This window comes from Rana temporaria, chromosome 1, assembly GCF_905171775.1.
Source record: "Rana temporaria chromosome 1, aRanTem1.1, whole genome shotgun sequence".
In the NCBI taxonomy this organism is placed as follows: domain Eukaryota; kingdom Metazoa; phylum Chordata; class Amphibia; order Anura; family Ranidae; genus Rana; species Rana temporaria.
Window position 1 is genome coordinate 84530106 of NC_053489.1, and position 14993 is coordinate 84545098.

General features: G+C 45.5%; 1 protein-coding gene across 2 annotated transcripts in view; it reads left to right on the forward strand.

The window, feature by feature from the left end:
• ZSWIM6 (zinc finger SWIM-type containing 6) overlaps positions 1 to 14993 on the forward strand; it is a 192395-nt gene that overhangs the window by 91274 nt on the left and 86128 nt on the right. The gene's annotated exons all lie outside the window — the stretch shown is intronic.

Here is a 14993-nt window from a genome sequence, read left to right on the forward strand (position 1 = left end):
ATTGTCTGATCAGAGAATGCTTGGTTTGCATTTTCCTCAATGATTGCAAACTATTCTCTGCATGGCGCCCATGCATGGCACCCACTGGAGTAACGGTGTCTACTTCAGGGATTTGCAGCTTCTAGGGGGGTTGGCCAGGTACGGTGTGTGTGTGTGCGTGTGTGTGTGTATATATATATATATATATTTTTTTCCTGCAAGCTGGACTAAAGTGGTTGTAAAGGCAGAAGTTTTTTGTATCCTAATGCACTCTATGCATTAAGAAAAAAAAATCCTGTATGCAGTAGCCCCCCTAATACTTACCTGAGGTCCCCCTCTGTCCAGTGATGTCCATGAGTGTCTTGGCCATCCGAGATTCTCACTCCTGGTTGGCTGAGATACAGCAGTGGCGCGGTTGGCTCCCGCTGCTGTCAATCAAAGTCAGCTAGCTAATCGGGGGAGAGAGGGACGGGACTCTGTGTCTGAATGGGCACAGGGAGCTTTGACTCGGCTCAGGTGCCCCCATAGCAAGCTGCTTGCTGTGGGCACACTCAACAAGAGCCAGAAGCACAGAAGAGGCAACAGAGAAGAGGAGAATCCGGCTGCTCTGTGCAAATCTACTAAAACAGACCAAGTAAGTATAATGTGTTTGTTATTTTTATAGGGGGAAAAAAATAGACTTTAGTATCACTTATAGTGGTTGTAAAATCTGGGAAAAAAAAACAACCTGCAAGACAAAGACATAATGAGCTAGTATGCATCGCATACTAGCTCATTATGAAATACTTGCCTTAGAACGATGCTGTTGCAGCAGTCCCCGTACGCCGATGTGATGGGCGATATGTCTGTGGAATGTTACTTCTGGGTTTGCATGCTTCGGCGCTGTGATTGGCTGGAGCCACAATGGCGTCACTCCCGCCCGTGGTTGCGGGAGCAGCCGGTCACCGCACAGCAGCCACGCACGAGCCATTTCTTCAGTGCGCATGTGCCGATGACGTTGGCACATGCATATACAGTGAATACCCCCTAAACTGTGCAAGTTTAGAAGAAATTCACGGTACCTACGGCTACAGGTAAGCCTTATTATAGGCTTACCTGTAGGCAAAAGTGGTTGTAAAGGGTTTACAACCACTTTATTGTAACCATGCATAAAATATCCATACCTGGAATATGAGTCGCTTGCATGTATGTCTGGCCATCCTCTGTTTATGGGTGGTCAACCATCTAAGGTCAATGGCTTGACTACCTTGGAGTTCTCACATTAATGTCCTCTGTGACCCATCAAGCTTCCATAGAATCCTTGCATAGAAATTGCTCAGCCATTGCTCAGGTTGTTCTGACTGATATTGGTAATGATGCTGTCAGCTAAGTGTAATCTTATCACAGCAGTGAAAGCAAACACATAGTAACTTTCTTAATAAACAAATGCACACATTATCTAAAGTACCTTAGCAAAGGGTCCAAATTCCTTCTTTTAATAAGCTCTGCTTTGAAGTTTGCTAGTCTCTGTTTTGGCAAGTCTGTGTCCTCTCATGCAAGTTTACATTCCTCCTCTGGCTGATTGGAGGCTTTAGCCCTAAAACACATTTACTATAAACTGCCTGGGAGGCACCTGCAGCAAAAGAGCCGCTTTCTAACCAGTTCTTATAAGAATGCAGTATATACACTCTACATGTAGTGACATCCTTGAGGCTGAAAATGATTGGTTAACTAATGGGCCCAAATGTCTGAGGACGTCAGTCCTTGAAGGCAAGTAAAATATTTGCAGACCTGATAACATGTATTGGGTGTATTGGGTTTTAGTAATGCCTGAGAATTGAAATCGTACATTAATTCTGCAAATAGCGAGCGTTAAACCCCAAAACATTATTATTATTATTATTATTTTTTAACGTGCATGTCTCCAGGACAGGAAACAAAGGGAATACTAACAAATATAGCACTCACAAAAAGGCAAGGTATTAACCACTTCCATACCAGGCACTTACGCACCTTCCCGCCCAAGCCAATTTTCAGCTTTCAGCACTTTCGCACTTTGAATGGCAATTGCGCGGTCATGCTACAAATAGAGCTTTCTTTTGGTGGTATTTGATCACCTCTGCGATTTTTTTTTTTTTTTGCGCAACAACTAAAAAAAAGACAGAGTTTTGAAAAAAAATTACGTTTTTATTTTTTTCTGTTAATTTTTTTGTAAATAAGTAAGTTTTCTCTTTCAATTACGGGCACTGATGAGATGGCACTGATGTGCATCAATGAGGTAGTACTGATGGGCACAGATGAGGTGGCACTGATTGGCGGCGCTGGTATGCGGCACTGATGGGCACTCATGGGCGGCACTGATGGGCACTAATGGGCGCCACTGATGGGCACTCATAGGCGGCACAGATGGGCACTCATGGGCCGCACTTATGGGTGGCACTGATGGATACTTATGGGTGGCACAGATGGACACTGTGGGGCGGCACTGATTTCCCCATGTTGCCAGTCAGTGCCCATTTGTGGCACCTTTTTTTTTCCAGACTTTTTTTTTTAGACTTTTTTTTTTGTCCTTCCCTGGTGGTCCAGTGTGGCGATCCGAGGGGGGGCTGCGCTGATAAACAATCAGCGCGAACCCCCCCTGTCAGGAGAGCCGCCGATCGGCTCTCCTCTACTCGCGTCTGTCAGACGCGAGTGAGGAAGAGCCATCAACGGCTCTTCCTGTTTACATCGTGATCAGCCGTGGTTGGACACGGCTGATCACGTGGTAAAGAGCCTCCGTGAGAGACTCTTTACCTTGATCAGTGTTGCGGGGTGTCAGACTGACACCCTGCAACAACGATCGCCGCGATGCGCGCCCCCGGGGGCGCGCAGCGGCTCAGAATCCTGAGGACGTCATACGACGTCCAGTCAGGATTCTACAACCACTTTGCCGACGTCGATATGTCATTGGCGGGCGGCAAGTGGTTAATCCTTCTCTACTGAAAAGAGATTTTTTGGGCTTTGTATGCAGTTTATAGCAATTTGAAACCCCAAAAAAGTGGTATATATTGCAAAGATTGCCAATCCTTACGTAAGGTGGCTGCATTAGTTTTATTTTTTTGGCTTTTATTCCTTTTATCTTCAAGCGGTGATCTGGCTGGTAACACACTTTGCTGTCTTATGCCTCATACACACGCTCGGGATTTCCAACAGGAAAAAGTCAGTCGGGAATCCCGCCGGGAGAAAAGAGAGCTGGTTGTCTTTTTTTTGACGGCGGATTTTGGAAGTTTTCCCGTCGGAAAAACTGCGAGGGAGCATACACACGGCCGGGATTTCCGGCCAAAAGCTCTCCTCACAGTGTTCCCACCGAAAAACCCGGTCGTGTGTACGAGGCATGGGAGTGTCTGGATAGCAGCATTTGTCTGTCCCGAACTTGACATACAATGGGGTTAATTTGCTAAAGGCAAATAGTCTGTGCACTGCAAGTACACTTACAAGGGCAGTTGTTCTAGATTTGAGGGGAACTTGCAAGGAAAAAAAAAAGCATTTTTGCTTGCACATGATTGGATGATAGAGATCAGCAGAGCTTCCCTTCAGATCTAGAGCAACTGCACTTCTAGTACACTTGCAATGCACAGACTGTTTGCCTTTAGTAAATTAACCCCAATGTCTCTGCTGCAACAGAATACAGTATTTACCTGCTTTTTGTGCAATGCAAAGCATACAGGGAGCTCTTTACGTTTCTGGCACAGCACTGGTGTACCAGAATGAGTAAGGTCATCCCACACTTGGCCAATTAAGACTGGCACCCGGAAGGAGTTGGGGAGGAGATGCCAGCACTGGCAAAATACTTTGTAGGCGTCGGACCTTTGAAGAATAAGTGAGTATTTGCTTGACTTTAGTTCCACTTTAAAAATCGAACTCCAGCTAACGCGTTTTAAAGCTGGCAACAGACTTTGTGTTTCCTTTTGGGATAAAGGTTTTACATAAATAAAGAAAAGCTATCCATTGTAAGCATCCTGCTGGTGTTATTTGGTTTGTCTCAACCATTTAACTGCTTTTTTGTTGAACAGCTTGGTCTGGTAAAAGGAATTTGAAAAATAACAGACTTACCGGCCTAGATCACAAGGTGAAAATAAAGAGAATGCCTTAAAGGAGAAGTCCAGCCTGAGCTTTTTAGGCTGGGCTTCTCCTCTGTGTCACAGGAGTGCAATTACTTTTGCACTCCTGTGACCCGTTTTCAGCGGAGAGCTGTCTGAAGTCCGCTCTCCGCTGATCCCGACGTCACAAGTCTGGATCCGCCAGCTGCCTTAATCGATGGCAATCTCAGTGAGCCGATGAGACGACCTCTCCCCGCCCCTCCACAGCTCAGCACTCCAATGAGCATGGAGGATCAGAGAGGAGAGACACTGACTGACAGTCGGCAGCTCTCCTCTCTGGGATCTGTGAAAACCGAGACTTCAGCGATGTTCGGTGGCTCGGTTCTTAGTGCAAAGACAGGGGGGACAGACGCAGCATTGGTCTGATGCTCCATCCACCAAGGTAAGTATGAATCAAAAACAAAAAACATACTTCTCTTTTAAAGAGAAAGAAAAACTAGCGCAGCAACAACGTCTAAGAACTGGTAACTGGTGTGCAGTGTCTGCTTCCTGGCGGGATCGGACAGGTGAGTTGGGACTAGTTTTACGAACACGCCCAAGCCCATTTCTACTCGGTACATTCAGCCGGCCCATTAATAGTTTGAATCTCAGCCGCTTCAGCAGGATTCAAACCATGTATTGGCCGGCCTTGGTGAAGAAAGGATGATGATGATTAAAGCCTCAATTACTTCAGACGTAACTAATGTCTGAGGTAGCTCCTGCATTGAAACAAACTCCCAGCCGCTATTGGGCCTTTTTCACACGGGGCAGCGGAGGTGCGGTGACGGTATAGCGGTGCGATTTTTAGCACCGCTATACCGTCATATTAACGGCCTCTATTAAAGGGTTAATAGAGGCGCATTGCAGGCGGTATTACCACGGTTTCCCATTGATTTCAATGGGATGGAGCGGTAAACACCCTGCTCCCATACCGTTCCAAAGATGCGGCTAGCAGGACTTTTGGAGAGGTCCTGCTAGCGCACCGCTTCAATGTGAAAGCCTTCGGGCTGAAGACTGAAGGGCACGATTTGTTTTTTGCCTGAAAAACTTGTCAGTGTGAAAGGGGCCTTACAGCCTTATTGCACTATTCTACGTTTACTGGCCAGAAAACACATGTATGAAAATGTATACAAGCAACTGGCACAGGGCCAGTGAGGTTTTTATTGGGTGCCTTGAGGAGGAAGACTTAAACGGATGTGCCATGAAAAAAAAATATTAAAAGCCAGCAGCTACAAATACTGCAGCTGCTGACTTTTAATATTAGGACACTTACCTGTCCTGGAGTCCAGCACCGTCCGCAGCAGAGGACGAGCGATCGCTCGTCTCTCTGCTGCTCCCCCCGCCATCCACGGTGAGGGAACCAGGAAGTGAAGCGCTCCAGCTTCACTGCCCGGTTCCCTACGGCGCATGCGCAAGTCACGCTGCGCCTGCCGATTGGCTCCCGCTGTGTACTGGGAGCCGAGTGTTCCCAACAGACAACGGGGGGGGGGGGGGCAGCGGGAGGTGACGTCATGCCCGCAGTCTGCCTGAGACTGTTGTGGCCGGAAGTGGGTGCAAATACCTGTCTTTAGACAGGTATCTGCATCCCCCTCCCCCCTGAAAGGTGTCAAATGTGACACCGGAGGGGGGGGAGGGTTCCGATCAGCGTGAGTTCCACTTTAGGGTGGAGCTCCTCTTTAAAGTGGATGTATACCGGATTCATGAAATTTGAGCTGGGCACATATATCTGCAGTATTTTGTAATTTCTCTTCAATAAGCCAAGTCCCTTAGCTCTCTCCTGAACTTTCTAGTTTTATCAGCCTGATAACTCCTGACAAATTCTTAGACACTTTAGACAAAAGTAGCCTGAATCTTTTGTCAGGCTAGGTTGCTAAAATAGATTTGCAGAGAGCAGGCCCTATTCCAAAACACCTCTGAGAGTCTCTGCCTATGAGGAGAGGGGGTGTGTGCCTTTCCTCCAATCAACAATTTTAGCTATCTTAGCTGTTATGCCCAGACATCACACTCTGTGTTAACCAGAAAGAGAAAATCTCCTAACACAATCTCAACCCTCTAAACCGTATATAAATGTGAAGACAGCAGATATGGATGTAAAAGTTATATAGGGAGATTTGGTTCATCTCTGTATCAGCTGAGGCTGTTCACTTCACTTGGTGTATGGGGGGACATTAGTCAGGAGTTCCCCAAGAGGAGGGCCAACGAGTGCTGGATACATGTTTGCTGCAGGCAGCCCATCGAAAAAGGTGAGTTTTTACATGATCATCCTGGCTGTGCTGTGTGGCAGAGGTGTGTAAATCAGACTGGCTAAGAAAAAATGGCAGATAAGACCGCAAACCAGTTTTAACCCTAATCCTAGATGTTAGCCTAGAGTTCTCCTTTAACTGTCATTTAGCACCCGGAGTATGGTTGGTGCCGGCCTCTTCCACAATTCTACAACTAGTTCAAAGTGTTTTGCTTTCATTTTAGGTCGAGGATGTTACCAGAAAGGGCTGTCTACGGTTCAGAACCGTTTCATCTTTGTAATTGTAAAACAAAGCAAGGGATCTCCCAGTCATAGGAAAAAGAGACATTTCTTGGTGACAAGTCATTGTCACCACTCTGTACAAACCTGACACCTTATTTCTGTGCTGTCGTCCCCACGCCCACGCTCTTATGTTGTCCCCATACCCACGCTCTTATGTTGTCCCCACGCCCACGCTCTTATGTTGTCCCCATACCCACGCCCACGCTCTTATGTTGTCCCCATACCCACGCTCTTATGTTGTCCCCATACCCACGCTCTTATGTTGTCCCCATACCCACGCTCTTATGGAACGGGGACAAGAGTGTTAGTTAAAAATAAGGTCATATATGAATTTTCTCACATCAACCCCAGCCACCTCAATTCATTTCCATTGTGTGTGTGTGTGTATATAGATGTATATATACTGTTTTTTTTTTTTCCTCCCTCACCTTCTGAACTAGTTTCAGGTACAACTTGACTTTCTGGACGAGTAAACATACTCAAAACTGCAAGTGGCATATGAATGAATCACCCAGAACACTCCATGACCTTTTCTGTGGTGTTTGTGCTGCTCTGATCACACTTTCCACCAGCTGAATATCTGCTTACGGGAGTGATTCTTCCCACTGCATTGGGGTCTGTGTATACCTCCCAACTGTCCCTGATTCCGAGGGGCTGTCCCTGATTTGGAGCAATGTCCCTCTGTCCCTCTTTCCTCCTCATTTGTCCCTCATTTTGGTCTGATCTATATAGATGTCTATAAAATGCAGTTTTTATCGATCAAAAAGTGTTTTACAGCGCTAAACCTTTCATCCAATTTCTAAATTCCAAAAGCCAATATAAAGGAATAGTAGTGATAAAAAAAAGCACGTGGGTTTTTTTTTTTTTTTTTTTGTACAATTGTTCGGTAAGGGGGTGTGGCAAGGGGTGTGCCCTATGCCTGCATACTTTTGCTGATGTGTCCCTCATTCCCATCTCAAAAAGTTGGGATGTATGGTAAGGTGACCAGATTTTTAAAATGAAATTCGGGGACATATTTTTTCTTTACTAGTAATGGCAACAATCAGTGACTCTGCCCATCGCCGCCCGCCTCACAGCCCCAGCTACTACTGGATGGGGAGCGAAAGAAGATCACTCCACCTGGGAAGGCAAGGAGATAGGCAGGTGGCTGGCCGGGATTTGAGCCAAAGCAGAAGAACATGTGAGCGAAGCTAAATGGGCATGCGCCCGAAACTGAAGAAATAGTTCCTCCGCTCCGACCAGCACATGATCATCAGAAAGGGGCACAGATAATGGGAAAAATACAACCCCCCTATGCTAGTAGGCACGGCGGAGCGGGGGTGTGTAATTCAATTTTTTTTATTTTAATTCTGCACTGATTGTCTTTGAAATTGCCCCTGCCCCTATTAAATCCAATCTGGGGACAAAACCAGGGACAGACTTGGTCCGGGGACAGTGTCTTCAATCAGGGGACTGTCCCCTGAAATTGGGGATGTCTGGTCACCCTAATGTATGGGGTCTGTGTCTTGTGACCACTTCCTGGAGTCTTCATGGGACGTCTCTTTACCTACATGTGCTGGCCAGAGAAGCCATCGGCGAGGGAAATAAACATGCAGCTGGTTTGCTATACAAATCAACAGGCTCTGCTCTAACCTGATACTAGTTGCAGTACTTCCCATAGACTGCTAAGAGAGAAAATTGCATCGTTGATGGCCTGCTTTAGCTAGAAGCCTCTATTGGGTTGCTATATCTGCCAAAACTGCATACCTCCCAACTTTCTGAGATGGGAATGAGGGACGTCTATCAGCAAAAGTATGCAGGCATAGGACACACCTTTTGTCACACCTCCTTAAAGGAGAATTGCACAAAAAAATAAGAGTGCTTATTTTAGCACTACTATTCCTTTATACTGGCTTTTGAAATTTACACTTGCAGCAATTTTGAAATCGGATGAAAGGTTTAGGTCTGAGAAACACTTTTTTTTAAGATAAAAAGGGCATTTTATATACAACTATACAGGCATACCCCACTTTTAAGTACACAATGGGGTTTATTTACTATCGCTGGAGAGTGCAAAATCAGGCTCACTTCTGCATAGAAACCAATAAGTATCTAACCTCAGCTTGTTAAATTAAGCTTTGGTAATAAAGCCTGGACGCTCATTGGTTTCTATGCAGAAGTGGGCCTGATTTTGCACTCTCCAGCGATAGTAAATAAACCCCATTGTGTACTTTAAAGTGGGGTATGCTTGTATAGATCAGACCAGAATGAGGGACAACTGGCAAGATGTGGTGAACATGAGAAAAGTGTAAATGAAAGCTACTCCAGATTCTGTTTATCATTTATTAATACAGGGTGACAAAATATAGAGCCAACTAGGGCCGAAACAACTAATCGATTATGAAATGAATCAATTACAATTTTCATAATCGATTAATCGGCCAGTAACATAATGGAGTTAAAAAAAAAACTAAAATTAGTGTGTCCGTAAGCTCAGCAGGGATCCTCCGTAAAATCCCCACTGAGCCGGCGGCTGACAGGGCGGTCCCCACACACTGTGCAGGGACCGCCCTGTCTTTTCTCCGCTCTCCCCTATGGGGGGATTGGATGAACACAGACCGTGTGTCCGTGTTCATCCGATCTGATCCGCAGATGGAAGAAAACAGGACATTCTTCCGTCTGCAAAATCGGATCTTTGCGGAGGCAGGTGATTACGGGTCCGCTGACACCCGCAATCACATAGGGACCAATGTATGTCCCTTTTTGATCCGCAAACGGGTGGATGAAAAAGCGGACGTGCAGTCCGCACGTCTGAAAGGGCCCTTACAGTAGTGATTATTTGCTCTTTTTGTATTATAGTTTTTTTTAACCCCATTATGTTACTAAAGATCTCAGGCCGGGGTCACACTTCTGTGTTTTTTGGTGCTTTTTGCAGAAACACATTACAGTTCAGTTACATGGTTTCCTATGGGACACGTTCACATCCATGATTTTTTCAGCTGCTGAGTATTTGGAAACGGCAAGGACTTTTTTTTAATGCAAAACGGTGCTATTTTGTTTTTATGGTTCATTATACTTTAATGGAGAAGCTGCAGAAAAGCATGTAATGCATTTTTGCGGCAATTTGTGTTTTTGAATCCGCCCAACAACAAATTGGCCACAAAAAAATGCAAATCGCCGCAAAATCGTTTTTTTTTTTTAAGTTATTAATCGAAACAATCGGCCAGCTAATCGATTATGAAAATAATCGTTTGTTGCAGCCCTAGATCCAACATCATGTAGCTTTTCATGCTGGGCCATGTATTGTGATTTTTATTTCTATTTTTTCACCCAAGTGCCGTACGCCATTCTCCGATGACTGAGGGGGAGCTAATAAGTCTGGAAGAATGTCCTAATTGCTCCCAAATAAGAGGAGCTGCTTGTTTGGCTGAACAGTTGCTCTTTGTTTGGAGACTACCTTCAGGCCTGTGAGCTCAATGCTCAGGTATGTGACGGGAGCTGTTTAGGCTGTGCTTGGTAGTCACAGGTGTGCTGTAGAAACATCACTAAATCATGTATTAAACCCTAATAATCCACCCAACAAAGCGGAACCAGGCCCTGGCTGCCTTACTCGCAGAGCACAAAGGAAAGGAATACAGGTGTTATCGCCAGGCACTGAACACTCTGGAATGTTAACTTTTCCAGAATTTTGTAGGGTCAGATTCCCATCCCTTCCTTTTTTTTTTTAATAGACGGTTTCCTTTCCCAAAGAGAAGACAAACATGGCTGACAACAATAGTTCGAATTCAGAACAGCAGAGGCCCTGTGTCTGTTTGGCAATTGCTGACCGATAAACCAGTATTTCTCTACTTGCAGCATTTTAAAGGGACATGGGGGAAATGTGCAGGTATAGGTTTGGTGCTTAGCAAGTCACTGACCCAGGACAAGTATTCAGGTCAGGTGTCAACATTCCTGGCCGCTTGCTTGAGTTGTGTGTGTGTGTGTGTGTGTGCTCAACCTTCATAAAGTGGGCAATTGCAGCTCCCATATTTCTATTGTAATTGCTTCTATATACAAGTCGGCTTCCAAGATCTGCATTTTAGGGATGCAAGTCCCTGGGTACTTCTCGGGCAGGAGTAGATGTCCCAGCACAGGCTTTCAGATTGGTGATGGTTCGGAATTGGAAGGTGTATTACTTCTGCTTTGTACTTAAAATTAGGAAATATATATAGAGAGCTTGCACATATGAAAACAACACAGGTAGCCAAATGCATTACCGTCCCTGGTAGAAAAATGAATATATGTTCCCAATTAAGGGATAGGGCATGGGACTGTGCGAATGCAAGTTGGGTATGTCCAAGAAATTATCAAGGAATCAAAAATATTAGCTCTGGAACCACAGAGATCATATAACAAGACAAAATTTGGATATAAAAAAATATAGTTTTAATAGTATACGTTAATTATACAAACAAAGCTAAAAAACATGATCATATGAGAGATTGTAATTCACCATTGGTTGACTTATATAATGTTATATACAGTGGGTCCTACATGTTTCGCCCATTGGGGCTTCCTCAGGCACACGTATGTATATAAGACAATCTCAATGATGATCATGGATTGTAGGCCAAGGAGTCGGCTATCAAGGTTGCTAGATAGTAAAGCAACGTGCGATTGGATCAGAGTATGCGGATTATGCAGAGCCCGACAGTCCTCTTATTACACTTCCGATGGGAGAGTATCAATAAATACTCAAATCCTCAGTAGAAGGTGGAGAGAGGTAGCTTTGTACTTTACTGGTGTGCGCGAGGTCTTCCCCAAATGGCCTGAGCCCTACTTCTGTATTGTACTGGCCTCGCCTGGGCTTCTGATCACTGCTAGAAGAGCTTGGGCTGAGACTGACCATATACTGTAAGTATCCTGATGGGAGTTCCTAAGTGCTAAGTGGTGGTAGACGTGAAATATGGCTTACTAATTATGTATGAGAAGACTATGCAGTTTTATCCCAATGATCAAGCAACTAGTATGCGGTGCTCCCTTTGTAATAAAACATTTAGGATTCTCTGCAAGGTGATATTAGGAACATACGTTGACAGCAGCTGCTCAATCCTCCTGTGTGTAGGCCGTTATCTGCAGCCTTTTGAAGAGGGGCTGTGAAGAAGTCCTGTCGGGAAACTTTCCAGAAGATAAAGAATAGCTGAGAGCAGCAGGGACAGCCCATGTCAGGGATCACAGTGCAATAACATTCATGCAGATTAATAAGACACATGATAATACGGGTTGTTCAGTTGAAGTCGTGAAAATGGCAGAATCCCATAGCCAGCCATCGGACGGCGAAGGACTAATTCTGGTTGCAGTGTGTTGCCGCACATTTGATTGGCTTTTCACTTGCTTTGCATTTTAGTTCATTGGCAGAGATTTTATGCAGAAAGGTAAAAATAGAAAACAGGCATGCGAGAATCCTAATAGCCTGCTAGTGCTGATCCCTTAGCAAAAATGTTATTGCTGGGCTGTTATGCTAATGAAACGGCTTGAATGCTTTCAATATTTCGAGCCAGAGATCTGGAAGACTTTGAGATGAGGAACGGCCCTTTCACACTATCGGATCCCGTGAGGATCCGTTCCCTAAATATCCGCTTGCTCAGCGGGGATCGCTCCGTTGATCCCCGCTGACCTGGTGATCTGACGATATGGTTCCAGCTATCGATATGGTTCCTGTAAGGACTGCGCAGGCGCAATCCTTGCCGACGGAAATCACCGAACCTCCAGGGCGACGTCACTACGCTCGCTCGGCCTTCTGGCTCTTTTTTTAACATCCTCCAATCCACTGGGATGTTAAGGAATGAGCCTGGATGCCAACCGAGGTTCGGAGATTTCCGTCGGCAGGGATTGCGCCTGCACAGTCCTTACAGGAACCATCTTGATAGGGGAACAATACCGACAAGTGACCGGCAGATGACAGGGCGGTCCCCGCACACTGTGCAGGGACCGCCCTGTCAGATCTCCGCTCTCCTCTATGGGGGGATCGCATATACACAGACCGTCTGTCCATGTTCACCTGATCTGCAGACGGATGGAAAAATAGGATTTTCCTCCGTCTGCAGAATCGGACCATAGCGGTCCGGTTCATCTGCTGACACCCGCTATCCCATAGGGATTAATGTATGTCCGTATTTCATCCAAAAAATGGATGTGTAAAAGGGTCCAAAGTTGTACTTTTACCCAAATTTTCATTTGCTGTGTGCACGTTCAAGCGAGGGGCTTCAAGTATAGATGACTGCCAGGCAACTAGCATTTTCAATAGACCAGCAAAGAGCATCCCAAAATGTATAGGTCAGTTGTACAGATTGATTATCTCTCTTTTCTGCAATAAATTCCCAATCAGTGTTGTTGGCCCCACCTACTGATCTTCAGAACCCTGCCTATCACTCACCTCTCTCTGCCCCACTCTTCATGCATACATTCATATCTTTTCCAGTAATGCATTGCTATTATCTGGACTCTTAAGAGTCTTCCCACACTTTATGTAAGAAAGGGCTCTCTGGAGATGTAGTTCTGGCGGCGAGCCTGTGTCAAGATGACCAGCACTTTTAGCATCTGCAACGCTTTTACTAATGATATCACAGGGAACAAAAAAAACTGTTCTTGCTGCAGGAACAAAGTAGAAGAGAACGTGACGCACACTATGGAGGGGGGAGAGGAAGGTTGGGGAGCACTTTTAGGTAATACATGGGCATGCACTTTAAAGCCGCTGTCAGGCCTAATAGACGCTGCCAGTAAAGTGAAGTGCTAGTGGAACATGTAAATGTACCATTAGTCAGGTAATTGATCGTTATTACCCCCCCCCCCTTTTTTTTTTCACTATCTTTTTTTTTTCCAGCAGTTATGTGACCACTCTTTTACTGCAGGGTAGCAAATGTGGGTAGGTACAGGTGAGGCTGGGAACATCCTTTGCGGTAATGTTATGCCAATTTCATGTGCTTGCTTTCCCTGCATGTGTCTTCTATTCAAAGATATTGGGCTGTTTGGGATTTAGTAGCTGTAGCAGTGATGAGGGTCTTGTTCAACCCTGTGACTATGTTAGACACCGAGGGGGGAAAAGCTTCATTACCACTCCTACCATATTCTTATGGCGGCAGAGGAGGAAGGATGACCATACTGTGCATTTTACAGGTACATCACAGGGTTGCCAACCTTTCTCAGGAAGTGATCTATAAGCAATATTGCTGAAAGGATTAATGGGTATGGTTAAAGAGATAACAAATTACATTTCACTATGCTACATAAAGATGCAGTGGTTTTTGTTTTAAAGAAATGGTCTCAAGCTGCGGCCCAGGGGCCAGATGTGGCCCATTGCTTGCTTTTATCCAGCCCTTGGTAAACTATTTTTATCCACTGATACCAACCGTGAGGCGTAATTCCCCCTCAATGACACCAATGAAGGGCACAATTCCTCCCAATGACACCAACGGCGTAGCGTAAATGGGGCCGGCGTAAGCGCGCCTAATTCAAATGAGTATGAGGGGGGCATGTTTTATGTAAATGGGTGGTGACCCGACGTGATTGACGTTTTTCCCGAAACGGCGCATGTGGAATTTCCCAGTGTGCATTGCTCCAAAGTACGCCGCAAAGACGTCATTGGTTTAAACGTGAACGTAAATTACGTCCAGCCCTATTTGCGAACGACTTACGCAAACAACGTAAAAAATTCAAAATTCGATGCGGGAACGACGTCCATACTTAACATTGCGTACGCCTCATAATAGCAGGAGCAACCTTGCGCCGAAAAAGCCTAACGTAAACGACGTAAAAAAATAGTGCCGGGCGTACGTAAATGTGTGAATCGGCGTATCTAGGTCATTTGCATATTCTACGCCGAAAACGACAGCCAGCGTAAATATGCACCCTAAGATACGACGGCGTAAGAGACTTACGCCAGTCGGATCTTAGGCTAATGTCGGCGTATCTTGCTTTCTGAATACAGGCACAGCTTTGAATTTACGCGGCGTATCTATAGATACGCCGGCGTAAATCAATGCTGAATCTAGCCCTATGTTTTCAAACAGGGAGTGGGACCAGCGTTCCTACATCACTCCCCAAACTACCAAAGGGTTTAATAAGTAGGGAAAAGGAGAAGAAAGGGGCAAGAGACAGCGAGCCTCTCCTAGGGCACTAAGAGGTTAGCCTCAGATCCCACGAGACTGTCCCCGTCAGATAGGTGATCCAGGGGTCCCAAGTTTTTTCAAATCGGGGAAGCTTGTCCTGCAGGTTTTTTGCCTTCATGCATAGAATTCATGAAAGTAAAAAACCTTCAGCCGTTCACATCAGTACTGCACGGGTGGGATGGGGGAATGGCTGACTCTTGATTGCATTGCGATATGTGCGGGATGCTATATAGAAGGAAAAAGTAGGGAAATGGGACTGTTCATGGC